The sequence below is a fragment of the Bactrocera dorsalis genome, chromosome 4, assembly GCF_023373825.1.
Source record: "Bactrocera dorsalis isolate Fly_Bdor chromosome 4, ASM2337382v1, whole genome shotgun sequence".
In the NCBI taxonomy this organism is placed as follows: domain Eukaryota; kingdom Metazoa; phylum Arthropoda; class Insecta; order Diptera; family Tephritidae; genus Bactrocera; species Bactrocera dorsalis.
The window spans coordinates 1,277,220-1,292,387 of NC_064306.1; the positions used below are offsets into that span (position 1 = coordinate 1,277,220).

The window sequence follows — 15,168 nt, forward strand, 5'->3', positions numbered from 1 at the left end:
ACACACACAAGCTGCTGCCCATTCTTATCGCAAGCCAGTTCAATGTACGCTACCGCCAAACAATGGAGCTCTAACGGCGATGCTCGAGCATGGGTTTAACATTAAGCAGATCCAAGTTTCAGCAACAAATCCCCAAAGTCCATGAAACGCTCTTGAGACGTACATAAATTCAAAACTGTTCACAAAATTAATTACATTTGCTGTTGCCCTCGATTTGGCGCGTTGCTTGACAGCGATGCAGACAAGTTGATAAAGAATGTCCTTTGTGTGAATGTGTATGTTTGTGTGTGTAAGCAAAACAAAAGCAAAGATTGTACACAAAAAGCGCAGCCGAGAATTGCGTCTGTTGAAGTCGAACGTATTTTATTTCGCTGCTTCTTACTTCTATTTACGCCACGCGAGCTGGCGAGCTGAGTGGATTCCCACGCTGAATGTGGGAGCGAAGTGATTTGTCGCAGAAACACTCGCAGTCAAATTCCAATGTAGTCAGCAGTCAGACGTGCCACTCATACACTGGCTTTTCGGCCTGCTTTCGCAGCCTACGTGTCTTGTCCACCCCCTCAACCAAAGATCGTGAGTCGGTCTATCTTTGCCTTGCATTCCTTGGCTTTGTTAGCACAGCGAAATCAGCATCTCATTCATTCCTTCTTCGCTGCCGTCTCTCTGCGCCTCGTATACCTCATTGTTAATCTGCAATTATCGCATTTGTCTCTGTGCTGATGCGATTTGTTCCCTCGATTTATCCACTTCGTTCTACAATGCGCGCCTACTCTCGCCCTGCTTAGGGTGCTGCACTGCTGTCTGCGATTTGACACAATGCCGCAAGCAACAGTGCCGGGCTCTAGTTACTTATAATTCCATTTTCGGTTTCGCCCCTCTTTCATTAGTGCTACGCACTAGTGCCGCTACGAAATTCCCCAAATCGCCTGTCAGCGCTACAGGTGAATTGGTATCGTGTGCGGGCATGTGGTGTGCAATTCACCAAAGGCCTGGCAGTCAACAAGATTTGTTATCCTCGCACTGTTGTTATTGGTTTCCCACGCAGCTCGGTCAGTTTGGCTTACTGTCGATTTACCGTTGATTCGCCGCCCTATTTTATTCAATTTTCTGTCATTCATTTGATTTCGAAACCTTTAACTTGATCAGTGAGGGAGAAACTTTAAAAGTGGCCTGAAAGGTATATAGAAGTAGATAGAACCAAAACTCTGTTTTAGTGAAGTTAAAGAGGAAAGCTTGTGGTCGCAAATTTGGCTTTTGAAAGTTACAACTCAGTCCAGTTTCTATAAGCGGTGGCTTGATAGTTCTATATGTATTCTCCTAGCTTAGCAATCAACTAATTAAAATGATGGTTCAATCTCGGGGATAGAAGTTGTCCTTGGCGCAAAGCTGGTAGATTCCGCACTAAGTTTTGAACTTCAATAATCTCTGTCTCTTTTTCGCTGATAGTGTCATTAAAGACTTCTCGACAGTAGCGCAAGAGCTTTTATGTTCAGCCTACAGGTCCATTCAAGCTTAAAAGATAGGATCTCCTCTCTATCCCCTCTAATCTCATAATCTCATAAATTATTTTTATTATTTAACTTTAATTTGAGCATAATAATTCTGTTTGTTGGTAGTCACGTGACATGGTATTTTACAAAGTCAACATTAAATTTGTCAACTAAATAGGAAATAATAAAAGTAGGCAACAAATCTAAGCATAACAACAATATTGTTGCAACAACAGCCACAAGTAATAATCAACTAGGCGTAAGCAACGACAAATGGTTGCGACAATTTACAGCTGTCGGCTGCAGTCCGCAAGCGACGGGCGCGACGTGACTGGCCAAATAGCAACAACAACAACAACAATATGGCATGAGGACAGAAGAAGGGAAATGGATGAACGCAAACGGGAAAAATAGTGCAAAAGCCGGAAAAGGAGAGTGGAGAAGTACCAGAACCGAGGCGCTGACTTTTGATAGGCACACAAGCAGACACAGACACAGACAGAGACACCGAAAGGGCAACAGTCAACATGCGTTGGGCGACAGGCGTCCGACTGCGGGAGCAACAATGTTGCGCAACATTGTTGCCAGTTGCCGTTTGTTGCTTGCTCTTTGCGCTTGGTTGTGCGCTGCCAGCGTAACGGGGCAATAACCCGGCGTTGTCTTCGCTGCTTTTATAGCTCGTTTATGCAACTTACGGATTTTTGTGCTACAACGGTTTTTTGCTACCATCTTTTCGCATTCATTATATGCATATTGTTGTTGTCGCGTTACTGTTGCATCTGCCAGCTTCAGCCGTGGCTACTTCCGACTGCATGGAATGCGAAATGTCAGCGGCAACAACAATGTATAGCGTGAAAGTGGTGTGTAAACAGCACCAAAAGGGTGTGAAAGCAAAACAATAACGTTGATGTGGCCAGCAATAATAATGAAGGGAGCAGTATTATGCAATAAAAAACGTGGCAGAAAAGGATTTTGATGTCAGACGTCACTAGCACGCGCAAGCGGTTAAGCTTAAGTAACTGCCAGCGCAGCATTTGCTCATTAACGAGCAATGTTTTTACGCTGTTGCTTTGCTTTCTTTAGATTTCGCAATGACTGTTTTTCAACTTGGCGCAAATGGTGCTTCCCATTCTCATGGAACTGCGAAAGACTCGCCTTACATGTGACGTTAGTTTCGCCGAAAGAACAAGACTAAACCTTGAGTACACTATGCAATCCACTCCATCTCTTCATTACCACCAATTAGGGTTCTCACTGTGAGCCAGCAGTCAGATTTGTTACCTCGCCTCATACACATCATTGAAATCTATGAAACTTCTTAAAAATTATGCAATTAATTGCTGCCAAGAGCTCTTTTCAAATCTATTCATAACGTGAAGTTGTGCATCGAGTAAACTCACAAACTATGAAGCTGGAACATAACTGATCTTAGCATTTTTGTTAGAATTGGCCTTCTTCAACATAGAACCTGTTAGCTTCTCCCATAATCCACACGAAAGATACTATTGTTTGTGGTTGGAGTCTCCTTGGTAAACTGTACATTAAGGTTCGATTATTTCAAATTCCACAAAATCTTCGCAGCGACATCTGTTCGCAGTTTCGCTCCTTTCTCTAAACAAACCCAATCTCAAGATAGGCAGCTAGAGTTTTCCTCCCTCCAGCGCCGGCAGAATTTTTTTTTCACACTCATGTTGTACTTTAATTCCGCTAAGCCTTTTTCATTCACAAAACTTAAAAATGTATTTTCATGTACTTTTTTCTATCCCCTTAACCAAACTGATGCTCACTTCCTCGCTCACGCGAGGCGAGCTCAAGGACTTTTGGGAAAATTACGAATTCATTACTGACATTTGACATTCACGCTTGCCAAATATGCCATGATTTATTTTCTGCCAGTCATTAGAGCATTCGAGAGTAAAAAGTACACAATAAAAATATACATGGGCCAAACCACAACAACAGGAACAATGCAAGGCGTTGTAGAAACAGCTGTAATGAAGGCAATGCCGAGCTGAGCGTGACAAGAGCGAGTGTGTAAGAAAGAGTTGAAATGTCTTATTTTGGAAGGCGAAGGCGATGGCTTTTTTCGCTTGGCTAATATTGTACATGCCGGATATTTTTGTTGCGACGATGATTTGTTGAAAATGCACAAGCAGCAGAAGGGCAAGCAGTTGAAGAATAAGAAGAAGAGTGATGACCTATGGCATTTTGTTAAGTCAATCAGGCGTCAGCTGGGCGAACAGGCACAGCAAGGATGTGCTTGCACGAAAACTAAAAGAAATAATAAAATGCAAGGAAACACTCACACACACACACATGCATACATAAAAGCATAAATACGCATGTTTGTGTAAGATGTTTTTATTAAAATTTTGCAATTGCATAAAAATACAAAATTTTCACTTACGCCTCACTCAACGAACACTACACACAGACAGCATTTCACAACCTCAGAAACTTATTAATATTCACTATGCAAATATTTGGCTGCTCCTTACATACACGTATACTCATACATATACCATACAAACATACATACGCTTGCCTGCATTTGAATGCATGCCTATCACCTGCACGCGTCAGTCTACTTGGCTATGCGTATGCATGTGTGTGTCTGTGTCTTGTTTGTGTATTTTACTCATTTCCAATAAGCGTCTCGGCTGGCTATGAACTGCTCTGGTGCATAATAAATGCTGTTCTTTGTTCTATCTGTCCTGAGTTACTCGAACTTTATGAATATAACGAGTGGCCTTGAAATCACATAAACTTTTCACCTCTCCAGCGGCAGCGTCGGCAAATGCGACAGCAAACCAGAATATAGCGCAAAAGGTGAAGAAGTAAGACAAAGGTGAAAGAAAGGTCGCATAAGTCAGTCACTTTCACTCGAAGAAACGTAAACGAATGTGAAGTGTCGTAAATGTCAGTCGAAAGTAAATTTCCATGTTTACAACCGCACTGCGGCAGGGCTAGGCTGAAATCATAGACAAATAGCCGCGTAGCTGCTGTCGGCGACAAGCTAAGGGGCTGGCGCAAGTGGTGGCGACATAAGTTAGTTTTTGGTTTTAAAGAAATTTAGAAAAAAATTTGAAAAAAGGTTTTCCCTGATTAGATTTTGAGTAGAATGAATTTCAAAAAATTAGAGACAAACCTTTTATTGTAAAGATCGTTGCTTTCCATAAAAACAATTTTAAAAGGTTGCAAATACTTAAATCAATGTAAACGCCTAGAGGTATACTTTGATTTATGCTTAATTCTTTTGTTTTTGCAGCAAAATTCATATTTTTTTTAATATTTAAGAGCTTAAAAGTTTAAAATTTCAGTAAGCACCGAGTATAATTTCGAATAATAACAATTTTTGGTATTTTTTTTTACTATCTAAGCAACTTTATAAATAAATACCCATCCAAATTAGTGTTTCATTTTTACAAATATCGCTCATTTAATGACAGGACCCCTAGTATATTGCATGACCTGTTTAACAAGCACACTTTTACTTCAGTCGGCATGCGCCTAAAGATAGACTATGATTTTTGACGAATATTCATTTAATGCGCCTAAGGATAGACTATACTTTTGAACGAATATTAATTTAATGCAACGAATATTCATACAACCTGTTAAAATAACACTTTTATTCGACTTAATGTTTTTTGAAAAATTGTCTTAATTTTCGCATTTCACACACTATTTTTATATTTTAGACTAGAATATCTCGCTAATTGGCCTCACTACCACCGGTGTAGCCAATTTTTCTTCATCAAGTAAGAGTTTGCTGCGTTAGTTACGTGTATTACATTAAGCGCCACTGGTTATGCTACAGTTTTTTAATAGTTTTCAAACCTACAATATTTTTTCGTTTAATTTAAAACGTATGCTCTTAAAAATAAATTGACAATATTTTAAAGGTTTACTACAAAATGGCGAGCGCCTAATACTGGGCTACATTGTATTAAAATCGGGGTTTTACACTTTATTTAAAAAACAATAATATTACAGTACTTTTGATTAATGAACGCCTGGATGTATACTACATTTTCTATCAACAAAGCAGAATTCACTCCTTTTCTTTAAAATGTGTTTCGCGCCACCCTCGCTGCTGCAAACAACACTCCACCAAACCTAATTAAACACACATCAGTAAGACTCCTCCCCTCACCCGCAGCGGTCGCATACCGTGAAGACCCTTCGCAGCGCTTGCCAGTTCGCGCATCCCACTAATACCAGCTGTCAGCGAAGTGGCCGTTAATCCGTTGTACCGCCATTGTCACGCTGTCAATGCTAATACCATTGTTAACGGTTGTCTGTTTTGTTTGCATCGCATGTGTTTCGGGCGCTTACGTGTCTCGCCCACTCGCTGCCGATTGCATTGAATTCGATTCAGCGCCATGCGCGCCACTCGCGCCACGACTAATGACGTCTTTTAAGCTGTCTCATGCAAATGCTGCTGGTATCGATATGCAGGCTGACATACAACGGCCTGGAAGGGTCTATACGCCAGCACAACGACCATTCTAGTTGTTGTTGTTTATTTTCGTCTTTTTAATCACACGATTTTGCCACTCATTATTGCCATGCTTCCGCTGTAAATCGAAGCTGTGTACTTAAAATCGCCAAGCCTGCTGGACTTCAACGCTGTTTTGCCGCTATTTTAACCACTGTCATGCACGAATCCCACCTTCTCCTCAGCTATTGCTCTTCAATGCTTTTTCGCTTTCATTTTTCAGTAAATACCCATGTGTTTATTGAAATTTTTACAATTTCGTTGATTGCAATTGTGTGCCAGCTGCCACGCCCTCATACTCATACACTCATTTCCGTAAAGCGTGGACATTACTGCTTCTCCCGCCGCGCCCATGTGCTTCCCTGGCGATTTGTTTGGCATTTATTATTGTCACATTTCCACGCTCGCTCCCGCGGGTCACACATTTCACTTTTTCTCCACACATTTGCGCTGTTTTTGTTGTTGTTTTGTTTACTGCTGACCGCGTCATTTGACATTCCGGCCACCTGTTCCGCGGCAATGTGCGAAACGGTCAAAAGTTGTCATATTTGACGTTGCATTACAGCACGTGTAACAGCCACGGCTGCTGTTGTTGCCTTCCGCTATGGTTTCTGACTCCACTTGTTGTTTTTGTTGTGGTATATACAGTGTATTTTCTTTTTTGTAATTTTTCTTTCGCTTTACTGCCAGCCATCATTTGCTCGCATCTGCGCTCGCCCAACTGACACAGAAATCGCCATTTCGCTTTTTCTCTTTCGCCGTTAACCGCAGCGTTCAATATAAAATTTTTATTTCGCCCACTCCCATTAGTCGTTAGAATTTTGCACTTTTTTGCCACGAACAATTATAAAAGTAATTGCGATTTCAACTGTTTCGTAATTTAATGTTTGCTGTGCACTTGCATGCTTGCATATGTACATTAGGGTTGCTCGCTTTAGACGCGGAAGACAATAAAAAAATATTGGAATAATAAAAAAGACCGCCAATATCTCGAAAAGAGTGAACATTTTGGGGTTTACGATCAACTAAAACGTCTTACTATTCATCTGATCAAATTTGACCCGGACTAACAAAAAACGTTTTTCGAACAAATAAAAAGTCTTACCTTCCATCTGATCAAATATGACCCGAACTAAAAAAAGAAAAATTTTCGATCAAAAAAAGTCTTATTTTCCATTATATCAAATTTGACCCGGACTAACAAAAAACATTTTCGATCAAAAGAAATTTCTTACTTTCCATCTGATCAAATTTGACCCGGACTAACAAAAAACATTTTCGATTAAAAAAAATCTTACTTTCCATCTGATCAAATTTGACCCGGACTAACAAAAAACATTTTCAATCAAAAAAGTCTTACTTTCCATCTTATCAAATTTGACCCGGACTAACAAAAAAAAAATTCCACATATCTTCATAAATTAATAAATACTTTCGTTTGACTTCATTATTTCCACTCTCGAATGCTTTACTTTCTCCTTAAAAACTATAATTTCCCACCACCTCAACTTCAGTATCTTATGTCTTATCATTCCACCCTAATGTTCAGTGAAAAATTTACACACATTCTGTTACACTTGCGGCTTTTTTGGTCATCAATTTCCATTCATTGTGCGGCAATTAATTTCAGAATTTGCGCAATTTGCTACTTTTAATCACAGAAGAAAGCCCTGGCAAAGAGTTTTTATTAAACAAAATTTTAGTCTACTCCTTTTTAGTGCAATTAAATTTTAATTTTAATGCATTCAACTGTTGACTGTACGACTGATGAAGAAACAAGAAAAATACGCTAATTTCGGCCGCACCGACGCAAAAACAGCCTTCACAAATGGAGAAGATTTCTTATAAGAACTTTGAGCGGTCAATTTGTATGGTAGGTATAGGCTATAGTGATCCGATCTGTACAATTTTTTCTGAGATAAAGTCCATTTTCTTTAATTTTTTTTTTAACTTTACTAATTTTTTTTTTATAATACATATTGGCTAGTCGAAAAAGTCTTTTCGTATTTCTAATCAAACTTCATCTAATTTTTTTATTAATACTAATGAATAAATAAACAAATATATAACATTTTGGTCGACCACTTTTTCCATTTTTCCGCTAGAGACATCTATTGACAAAATATGAAAAGACTTTTTCGACTACCCAAAATAATTCTCTTTCTGTTAAATAATTTCCAATTTTTGCCTTTTACTTGCAATATTTTGGGTTTCAAATTTTTAATATAATTTTGTCGTGAATTTTGTGTTCCACGCACACTGTGCCACAATTAAAATAGCCAACACACCTGCTTCGCACGAGTCAATAACTGCGGTACAGTTATTTTAATAGCCAAAAATAGCGCGCAAAAAGTCTACACCAACAACAAGTTTATGACCAAAAGTCAGAGAGTAAAAGCGGAAGCGCGAACAACGGTGTCGAAACACGAAACTCCAATAAAAAACACCGCACACACACACATGCGCCAAGTAGTGGAATGCCGAAAAATGCGAAAATATTAAAATTCGCGTAAATTATTTATTTCATTTACCCAAAATGGCAACAAACATAAAAAATGTTGCCGATTTTTGTTTTTATTTGCCGCCGTTATTTATCGAACGGTTTTGGTGAAAACTGTCAGCCACAACTGTTGGTCAATTTAATTGCTGGCCGCAATTAATTTTGCTATTGTGGCAATCAGCAGTGGGAATGCGAGTACGAGCACCCACACATTGGTGCATACGTATACATATTTACATGAACATACATATTTATATTTTATATGAGTGTATGTGTGTGCGAGCGCGAATGCGCGTTACTTTTGTAGTTGCCGTTATATTTTCTATGATTTACTGTTTTGCTAATTTCGTTGATATTTGAAAATTGTATGTGCAAGTATATCCAGTCTTCACTGTGCTGACCACCAGCATATTTTTGCTTTCAATCCAATTCAATCGAATACTTTTGGTTTTCAATCTGTGTGTCCATTTGTCAGCTGAACTTTTTTCTTTGGCTTTGCAGCGCCTCCCAGCCACCGCATCCCGCCACCGCTCGCCACCTACTCGCTTTTCTTCGTCCATTTTTCTAGCTTCTCACTTCTCACTTTGAACAACACACAGGTTTTACTCACTCACACACACACTCACATGCACTTCTTACACATTGTTAATGTCTTTACTTTGTTGTCTTTTCTTGTTTTTTGTTGTTGGCATTTCGGCCATACAAACTCATTTAAAGTTGCTCTGTGTCGCGCGGCGCATGTTTGCTCCACTTCCACTCATTTCTGTTGCCACTCTTATATTCTTTCATTTTCATTTATTCTATTTCATTTCTCGTTATTTTATCTATTTATTTTTTCTTCGCTTTGCTTTTGCTTTTTCTTAATTGTTGCTCATTTTGTGCTTCTTTTTTTTTATTTTTCGTTTTGTGGCTAAAAAAGTGTGGTTATACTTGTTGTTGTTGCCGTTAATTGCTTTTCTCTACTATTTAATCAGTATTTGTAGCCATTAATTGCGCATCCTCCAGCGCTGCTTTGCCCACTTCGCCACAGTGGATGTCTATGTGCGTTGGAGAAATGCGAAACTGTGAAATTAAATCAAAAAGTCAACAAAATCGCCGATAGGAAAACCCAAAGAAAGTCTCTCAGTGGCTTTAAATTGACAAATAGCCATGATACAATTAAAAAAGCTCAGAAGATAACGGTATAATGTGATATTCGTGCGATTGTGGACGATCTTCAGACTTGGAAGCCCTACAGTGGATAAAAAATATCCAGATCTAGTGTCGACATTGAGCCCGGGTAACAAGCTTTGAGTATAAGTGAAACGCTTCTGTCCATGATAGAGTCTAAGATGTAAAGTGGACAGTGGGTGAGGTTTCACGGATTTAATCTCATTTTTTTTTTCAGAAACTACCTCGCTTGTCAGAGAAAATCCATAAAAACAACCACAACCTGTGATTAAGGAAAGAGTGATCGCAGAAAACACACCGAGAATCGAGTAGGCGCATTGCTCGGCTCTATTTTGCCTTAACTCTTGTAGATCCTTAATTCCAGCACCGTACTAGTGCTCGATACTGTTCTAGCATATATCTAACTACTTGCCGAAGTAAATTGGAACAGTACGTCGAGATTAAAAATCTGGTTGTTGATTACTTGACTTAGTCGCCGAAGCTGAAAGGAAATTTTTCCTTGCTCTACTTTGTTTTTCACCAGCTCGAACCTTTTTTGAGCGTCTTTAGACTCAAATCAAAATTAAGATAGATATCCCTGATGAAGAGAAAAGACAGGTAAAATAAATTTCCACAGCAGTGTGATCCGGAACATACCCACTGTCAGTACATCAGTATTTCGGAATGAAAAATCAAAGCATACCTCAAGGGGCAGCTAGCTTTAGGAGCCTATAAATCAGGCAATTGTGCTCGGATTTCAACAAAAAATGATTTTTTGGAAAGATATAGGCTTGAGGGTGGTAAAAACAGTACAAATTTATATAGTTGCCATAATATAAATTTGATAAAAGTTCAAAAAATGAAAATGTGTTTTTTAGCAAGCAATTATTTACATAGAAAAATGCAAAAGTCGAGTTTTGAAATAGGTTTCGAGCTACAAGAAATAAATAATTAATACGTTATATATAATAAAAAAAATTTTAAAATTAAAAAAAAAATCAAAAAAAGACGAATTGGATAAATAAAAAAAAACTTCTATTGAAGATATTTCAAACGACCATAAAGTCGACAATTCAGCTTCGGAGTGGTTTTTCCCCAATTCTGCAAATCTTTGGACTATAACACTTCAGTTCCTATAACCCAGAGCTCATACCATTCTCGAGCGTGACTCATCTCAGAAGAGATCACAAGACTGCAATTGAAATCCAGTTGCTTTTGCACCCTTCCGCTTCCTCTACAAGGGTAACTTCTGTTTATTAAATTTTTTCCCAAACGCTTTCGTTTAAGTTAACGTACGGAAAAATGAGTTTTACTTGAAAAAATGTACGCACTCTTTTAATCAATTCAATTTCCCTTTCAATTTAAAATTTTTCCGCAAACTTTTTCCAACCGACACTTTTTAACTCGAAATTAATTCACTCATTTGTATTTTTCATATTTTTGTTGCTGCTGTTTTTGTTTTGGTTGTGTTTTGCTTCGCCGGGGCTGCTCTTGCTTGCTGGTGACACTCGAGGGCACACGCGCGTAAATTTCCTTGCTGGCTTACATAGCGCAAATAACGGTTAAAAAATAACCGAGCACATGTGTTTATGCTTTTGCGCATGTGTGTGTGTGTGTTCCTGTGTTTGAGTGTGTTGGTAATTGTGTGCCAAAAACAAAATACTAAATAATTGTAAACAAAACTCGAGCATGTGCGCTAACAAGTTTATTCTTATGAGCAATTGAAGTGCATATGTGTGCGGAACACACACATACACACACAAGCACGGTAATTAATTTCTTTTAATTCGGTCGGCAGTAATGAGACTAAAAATGTTGCCAACAAAAATAACAGCGACAGCAAAAAACAATAGAAGACATGGAAAAAGCACAGCGCAAACCGAAATTGTGGCAAAAAGTGAAGTCGCACAGTGGGACATTTGGGAAAATAATAATAAATTTAAAAAACTGAAACCGCTGTCTTTAAGATAACTCAATAACCTACGAGCTAGCAAGTGTTTTCTTAACTGGAAATCCACTTCGAGGAAAACACCCCAATATAGGTTAGGTTAGATGGCTGATGTATGTGTAGTCCTTTGTGAAGCCATAGAAAATAAGAACTCCCGTGTTCGGAGTTACAGATTGGCAAAACGATTAGCAAATTTGCAAAGGTGCTTAATTTGAACTCCCTCCAGTTTGGTGGGATGTCAGATGGTATGCGCTCCCAAGTGTTTAAGTCTTGACCTTCCAAGCACGGCACAGTCAAGAGCGAAGTGTTGAGCTATTTCCACCTCATCTTTTTCTAAACAGCTTCTGCAAACGTCGTCTGGTAAGATTCCCAACCTTACAGCATGGACGCCAATAGGGCAATTCCCTGTTAAAAGCACCACAACTAGGGATATGCTAGCCTTCCTAAAAGATCACTAGATCTTCTGCGATCAATCTTGGGTTTCTGACTGCGCAAGTACCCAATATAACAATTATAAAAATCGCTAGACAACAATTCGTGCTGTAAGAGTCCTGATCAAAATTGATCTTGAAATACATATAACGAAGAATTTATTGGATATTTTTCAAATCAAATTTTCTTCGTTGAAAAGAAAAAGTTGGTTGGTTAAAAAGGAAGGCGTCTGAGTGCTGGACCACAGCCGGCCACATCTAGGCGATCATTAGGCCCATTGTGCTCCCGGGTAGTAACCAATTTAAGAGTTACACTGCAACTCAGTGGATTTGGTAAAAAACTTGTATTTTTTCCACTCCAGCTGCCCAATGTCTATTAAATTGAAGCATTGGGAGCAATGGAGTATGTTGGACTTAAACTCCGCTTTAAACTCTTTTAATTTTATTTATATATTTTTTAGGCTCTCTTTTTCCACACTGTGCTCATGTAGGAGTCTGTGAGACATTGCTAAACAAACTAGATTAAAATAAGAAAAGTGCTCGAGATAAGAATAGCAAATAAACGGCACGCCGGCTCTAAGGCAAACAGCATAGAGAATGCAAGCTTGCTTTGCCGGCAATTTTTCGCAGTTTTTTCGCACAACTTTTGCCATGCCATACTTTGTTGCTGCCTTTGTGTCGCTTTCCATTTACTTTTGCTCCGCTTTACTTGGCTTTGCTTTGTTTACTGCTTTCTTATTTTCACCAAAGCAAAAAATCCCAACAGAACGGCATGCCGCCCACGCGCCGTACTCTACAGGAACAAAAAATAAAATAAAAAAAAAGATGTCGAGGAAGAAGAAGAAGCGAAAATAAGCAGGGCGCAATACAAAATAAATGGAGCGAATGCAATCAATGTGCGGATAGGCGAAGATTGAAGGCGATACAAGACTGATAACGAGCTGCAGTGAAGTCGACAGCTGAGAGGGCGGCCAATGGCGGGTTGCCGGAGCTGGAGGAATGTTTTCAATAAGCAACGGCGAGTTGTGCAAAAAGTGCTCGAAAGAAGCTTGCAGTTGGGTTGTAAAAAAACAGTTTTAAGTGTTTTTTTCTACGTCTCTTTTATTTTCTTATTTATTCATTTTATTTTATTGCATTTTGCCTCCATCGCCCAGTCTTTTTCGTTTTTACTCCCTGGTCTCTCGGTCAAAACTTTAGTTGCTGCAGTATGGCGCGTCACGCACGGCGTATGAGTAACACCAACACGCGCACACATACACACACACAACCGCACGCATGGACGACAGCAACGCAAGCAACAGCAGCGGAGATGGCGGCGGCCTGAAATCCAGGACAAGCTATGATGAAATTAAATTGTTGTGCGCACCGTGTGTATTTGTTGTTGTCTGTTATGCTTAATGTTATTGTTGTTGCGCCCGCTTGCAACCCACGACAATTGCAATGAAAATGAAAATGAAAACGATTATTGTGAAAACACTGGTAACTGCTGAACTTTGCTCCCTTCTAGCTGTTGTTGTTGTTGTTTGGTCGTGCTCTTAATGCTTGCCAGGCTTTGTTTTTTCATTGTTCTGCGCCGCTGTCTCTGCATTGTGTTGCACTAAGCTTGGCAACATCTGTTGTCATCGAGGAAACACTCACGTTTGACACTCTGATCTCCGCCTCCAGAGAACGAGGCAGCCGTGGGACTCCGACTGGCACATCGATTTAACGCAAAATCATGTTTTTACAATATATGCTAAAGCTATAAAAATTTATATATGTATATTGTCTGACATAAAGGGCTTGTCCGGAAAATAAAAGAACTGATTTTCTTCCACCACGACTGAACTTCGGAGCGTGCGCACACCGACTGGATTCAGTACTCGGTAAATCTGCGACAGAGACGTAATCATAGGCGACGAGTCATGGATCTTTGAGTATGTCATGTAATATTTCTATATGGCCATCCATCAGCCTATTTTCTCCACAAAGAGTGGTTTTACTATTTTCAGCGGTCATTCCAAGAGCGGCTGGACTGCAGCTAAGTCCAACAAGCACTTGTCACTGTCTAAAATGCGATTGCGCCTTTAATCAGAGCCAGTGACTAAACATGTCACTCCGCTTTTATCTCCACTTCTTAGCTTTTCCAATATAAAAAAAAGTCGCTCGTAGCCGGGTTCAGTAGCTATTCTAATTTAGTTCCGGTTCCCCGTAAAATACATACAAAGCGCAGTAAAAAACCGTAAACAAAGTAACTTAGCTCTTAATTAACTGTGTGCTATCTGAATACTTCAACAAGAAACGTAATTTTGCGTCTTTTCCAATCTACGAAGACTGGTAAAATCCTTCAGTGGTCATAATCATAGGTAGCTATACCCAAATTAAACACAAAAAAGTCTACTATGCCTTAAGGCAACTGCTCTTGCCTTGTCTATGTGCTCACCTACGTTAGGAACTCCCGTGCCCTCCTGACCTTGCTCTTCGCCTGTTTGCTTCTATAAATTTTGTAATTTCTTGCTCATTCATTTAATTGTTTAACCTTTCGCTTTATTGACATCCGCCAACCCGTTGTGGATCCGCTAACATTCACCTGCTGCCCGTAAGCTCTCGACAGCTCGCCATCAAGCAGACCTCAACCGTCCGATGCGCTTCATTGCAATTCATTTTCATTTTTTATGCATGTCCTTTTGCATGCATTTTTATGTTTTTCCATTTTATGACTTCAATTACACAAGTTCGTTCCATTAAATGGCGGCAAAACATTTCTACTTTGTTACTCTAATTTATGGAAATATTATTTTTCTAATTACTGCCAGTAAAAATATGCTTTAGTCAAAGTGCTGGGGCCCCAGCACAGTGGAACCAACCCAGCCACTATGTATGTGTAACATCATACTAGGGTCGGGAATTGTTCACGAATTGGACTAGCAGTTTATAAATTTTCATCCGCCGCTCTTTTATAGTGCCAGGAAGTTTTTTCCGAGTAACTTTTAAGTGTCGATATTTCGATTGAATTCACAGCGCGACGGATGGGCTTTCAACTATTGGTTATAGTATTCTTCTTCTTCTTTTCTGGCGTAGAAACCGCTTACACGGCTATAACCGAGTTAACAACAGCGCGACAGTCGTTTCTTCTTTTCGCAAAGTGGCGTCAATTAAGATTCCAAGCG

At 39.3% G+C, this 15,168-nt stretch overlaps 1 protein-coding gene across 1 annotated transcript in view; it reads left to right on the top strand.

Annotated features, from left to right (window-relative positions):
* The window catches only part of LOC105230419 (TWiK family of potassium channels protein 7), a 163,114-nt gene that overhangs the window by 115,833 nt on the left and 32,113 nt on the right, over window positions 1–15,168 (top strand). The window lies entirely within an intron of this gene.